The sequence below is a fragment of the Lathamus discolor genome, chromosome 3 (genome assembly GCF_037157495.1).
Source record: "Lathamus discolor isolate bLatDis1 chromosome 3, bLatDis1.hap1, whole genome shotgun sequence".
In the NCBI taxonomy this organism is placed as follows: Eukaryota; Metazoa; Chordata; class Aves; order Psittaciformes; family Psittacidae; genus Lathamus; species Lathamus discolor.
The window spans coordinates 141469733-141474492 of NC_088886.1; the positions used below are offsets into that span (position 1 = coordinate 141469733).

The 4760-nt window shown below is 40.1% G+C and overlaps 1 long non-coding RNA gene across 1 annotated transcript; it reads right to left on the reverse strand.

Moving 5' to 3' along the window:
* Positions 1–710: 710 nt before the first annotated feature.
* LOC136011302 (uncharacterized) lies at positions 711–3484 on the reverse strand. The gene is made up of 3 exons (XR_010611319.1): positions 3408–3484; positions 3196–3243; positions 711–2196 (listed from the first exon to the last, which is right to left on the reverse strand). It is a non-coding gene; the product is annotated as an uncharacterized LOC136011302 (long non-coding RNA).
* Positions 3485–4760: the final 1276 nt, after the last annotated feature.

The following is a 4760-nucleotide window of genomic DNA, read 5'->3' on the forward strand; positions in this document are numbered from 1 at the left end:
CTCAGATGTTTTCTCACTAGCCTGGCAAGATACCCTTTGCTTTGTCAGCTCAAACTGTTTTCATACATAATATCTCATCTGCATTTCTTTCATGATTTGTCACTTTGCCCAACTCTGCATCTCCTCTTTTATTCCCTGTGAACAGCAGTTTAATGTTGTTTCCTGCTTCACTTTCCACTACTCAGAACAAATGTACAACTCAAGCTCACAAGAGGTTGTCTTTAGACCTGATGACAAGCATTCGAGCTAGATGTAAGCAAACCATGTCTTCCACAAACATATATCATACCCACCTCCCAGGGTCACACCAGATTGAAGGGACAACAAACCCATGAATTTGAGAACAATATCATTCATATATGCAGCTCCACATGCACACAGGCTGTATTTTTTAATGACGGAAGACAAGATTTGGGCTACACACCTCTCTGATTTATTCAAACAGCCTGGGAATTCATGTTTGCTGCTTGACCTGCAGTTTCTACAGATCATGGCTGATTCTGAGAGTGCTCTTGCACCTCTTTGAAGAGCATGCTTGATAGGGTGATTAGTATGCTGGAGGCTGACACATACATTTCCATGCATCATATCTCCCTGGGATCTAAAATGATGTTGAAGAACTGAAAGATTTCAGCAAGTCTGGTGTATTCAGACGGGTCTGATTTTCTTAACTTCATTTGAGACAAAAAATGACAAACAGCAAGAAAACCTTGGGCAACTTAATTATTTACTCGCCTCTGCTGAATTAAGCCTTAGGCATTCAACCTTGAAAACCATTAGCTAAAAATCTTTGAACACTGGGAACATGACAACATGGTACCCACATCAAGAACAGCAGACAAGGACAAGTATAAAAGTTTCATAGAAATAAGTACAAGGGAAGAGACAAAAAGAAATTGGATGGAAACATTTACTTTGTTATGGTAGGGAGTCAACTGAAGAAGTTTCTTGGCTTCTTTGAGGGATTGGTTGCTACCTTGACTGAGAGGTTGAGGATTGCAGGCTTGTTAGCAATGTTAGTTTTATCTGCTGAAATATGCAAGACAACTTCAAGTGAAATCTGTCAAATAAGCTGCAATTAGATTAAAATAAAAAATACAGAATATTGCCTAAGTATCTGGATTTCTCTCTCAAAATACCAGAAGATGCGATAAACCCAGTAGTGGTCTTTGTCAATCATACTGAGGACAGGAGAATAGGGACAGATTATCTAGAGACAACAAAAGGATGCTTTGCTTCCAATAAGGAGTTTAAATACAAATAAATAGCCTACAGAGCCACCAGTCAAAGAGTTGAATGTGACCTACGGCTAACTTTAACAATGCATGACAACAATGACATGTAGATAACAACCTTTACGTGTTAGCTTTTATAGTACCAGAAATTGTGCCAGGTGATGGAGGGAGAGAGAAGGTAAGAAAGGGGAAAGCATCCCAGTCATATGTGTCAATTTGGAAGATCTTGTAGCAAACTGCCTCCATCCAAACATGTTAGTTTTTCAGTAGCCTTAAATTGTCTCATAGGCATTGCTCAGGATGTCAGAGATTGAATGCTAACTCCAAGAACAAACTGCTCTCAACTGCGCCTTATTAAATTATACATATGCAACCACTTAAACAAACTAACCACTGTCCTGTTTACACTATGTCTTCCAAAAGCCACAAGAAATAAACCAACCCCCTTATCTTTACAAGAAATGCCTCTTGTACACTTTGTGATATGTTGTGTCTGCGCACAAGCCTGGAGACAAGCTGATTCCATGTACAGGGCTACACTTAAACTGTCAGGAAGCCCAGGGTCTGCTCCTGCTCTAAGCACAGGTTTGTTGCTCACCATATTTCACTTCCCAGGAAAAAACTGCAGGTATTTTATTAATTTGTACACGTGATTCTGTGATCAGAGATTATCATAGACTTTAGTTTGGTTCTGTTACCCCAAGAAAACAAAAATGTAAACGGGGAAGCTTAACACATGTTTAGTCTTTGGGACACAGGCGCTCTCAGTTTCAAGTGTCTTTGGAAAAAACAAAGTGTCCTCCAAAACTCTGTTGCTTTTCATGCTCACAGTCAAATAATCAGCCCATTTCTTAGTAAATAACAGGGTCTTTTATCAACAAGAGCCTCCTGTGATGCTTTGGATATATTAGCAGCTTTTCCAGTATTGTAACAGCAGTGGTAATCACAGCAGCTCTAGGTCCTGCGTGGGAAGGCAAAAAAAGCAGGGTAAAACTACTTGTATGTGAAAGAGTTGCATCCAACTGCGAAAGAGGCTTTGTATCCCAGCTTTAAAACCGTTCACCCCAGTTAAATGAAATGGTTGTGGAAGTCAAATAGAGGGGTGTATAGCACTATAGATAAGTTCCTGCAGCATAGGCTCCAGGCAGGAGGGAAGGTCAGTGTAAATCAAGGTAAAATGAATCCCACAGTGCCAATGCTGTGAAGGAAGTTCCATGATGAAGTAACTAAATCTGGGCTTTGAGCCTAATAAGTCCAGACTGAACAACCTCCTTCCTGTCCTGCACAGGTAGGAGGTGAAATTTGGAGTCCCTTAGTAGCTGGGTGCTACCTATCTGCTTTCAACTTTCCTGAGGTTTTATAGAGTTACCTGCTTGTCCCTTTCAGAGTGACACAATGGAAGTCTTCATACATAGGCCACATCTAGCACAACAGGAATCAGATAGCTGCTGCATAAATGATGGCAGATGACACAGTGCATGTCCTGACAAATCGAACCAGCTAGAGATCTGAATTTTGGTGTATCAATGTGTGCTCAAGCAACCATCAGTACCTCTCTAAACCAGTTTGAGATAGCTAAATTGAAGCAGGTTTTAAGCCAAATCCTCAGGAAGGTATCTGTATGTGAAAGAATAATGCATTGCTTCCCTACACCTAATATAGAGACAGTTTCACAGTGAGGAGGCTGAGCACTTCAGATACAGTTTCAATCACAGAGTTGGAGCTGGGGGTACAAGTAAGGTTTGTAGCTCCTCTTATTAGAAAGAGCTAACAACTGCTTCAAACTTCCTTGCCAAAGGCAAGATAGAAGGTTCAAGGGAGATATGGTACAGAGTTAGCAATGAAGGATCAAATGAAAGCATGCACCAACAACCTCTATTAGAAGCAAGAAAAAAATTTTGATTCATTTAGATTCTAATTACAAAACAAATAGCCAAAAGTAAGTATTGGTAGACATTACCTTTGCCAAGTCTCCAGAATCCCTTTTCCTCTTGAATAGCAGTGACAACTAAGGAGAAAGCATCAATAGCATCAATTACATCACCTCTGCTTCTGAAACCTCTTCCCCTTTCCTGACCTAAAGCTTCTTACTCCCAAGAAAAGAAAGCCTCCACACAAAAAGAAATGCACTTCCTAGAAGATGGCTATTATTATTTCAGAAATGAGCCTTGCCTCAACATCCATCCTCATGCTAAATCACTGGAAAAAGACAGACAAGCAATAACTCCTACCACATTCCTACTCTCAACTACCTTTCTGGTATGCTCCTTGCCTTACCCGTTATAAAAATCAGCTGTTCTTCCATCAAATTCAGCTGTAAAGTTTCATAGGTATCCTCCCTCTTCTTCCCTCTGCATCTACCAACAGCCTTCATCTTCATTAAAGCTCTTTGGCTGCAAGTTTAGTCTAATTCCTATAATTCCTTGCAAATGCTCTTTAAAGAAACATCATTAGAAAGTTCTTATAGCCCCCTCCCCCCGCCTTCTTTAGGGAAAGAAATCTATTTGTAGCAAAGTTTTCAGAAGGGGTCCCTGTGTTGCCTCTTCGGTGACTATCAGAGGCTTTTGAAAATCTGAGTGAAAATGATGTAGCTGGAATTCAGCTGTGGATTTCAGCCCACAGCTGATTGTCTCCTCTAGCAGAATGTATCTAGTAATAAGAGTCTTAGATAAGTGTATAATTGAGTTTCTGTTATAATTAGAAAATAGATAATTTCTTGTAGTTTAAGAATTGAACTGTGGCTTTTTTTCTTTTTCTGTGATTTTAATACTGACAAAGACAATACTGTCATTTGCATAACAAAATGACTAGGATGACTCTGCATCTATTGACTATTGCTTTTCAATCCTAAAATGTAGTCTAGGTCCATGGAAATATGCATTCGGGAAAATAAACTGATCTTTCAGAAGTAGGCATTTGATGTTGCTGTTGGCTCTGAAGCACACGCAGAAGCCTAAACTGTGTATGAGATGAGCTTTATTCTGTTAATGTGACATTTGCCAAATGGCACTGCTCACAAGAGGTAATTCATGAGTTCCCTAAGAGTTTGGAGGTTGATTTTTTTACCATCTGTTGGAGAAGTGTTAGCCAGAAAGACCATGCAACTATGGCTTCTGCTTGGAAGCTATCTCAAATACCATTGTGAAAAGGTGATAAACTGAGTCACAGTATAACCCGGCAGCTGAGAAAGAACCTGAACCCACATTCTCCTGACTCCCCACCACACCTTTTAATAAAGTGAACCTTAAAAACAAGTTCCAAGGCCAAGCAATGCCACCTCAAGTCCAGACTGTCAAACCAAAAAACAGGCAGGGCCCTGAATAGGGAAGTGTGTAGCTGATAATCTGTGCTGAATGATGTAGAGTTGCCATTAACCTATAAACATCATCTCTGTTAATAATCTAAAAAAGGAGGACCCAGGAAATGAGTCAGTGGAGGCTGACTCTCCTTCATGTAGCTGCTGCCTTTATTATAGAGTTCTCCTTCCCTCTCCTCTGTCAAAGGGATCCACACACATATGCTATT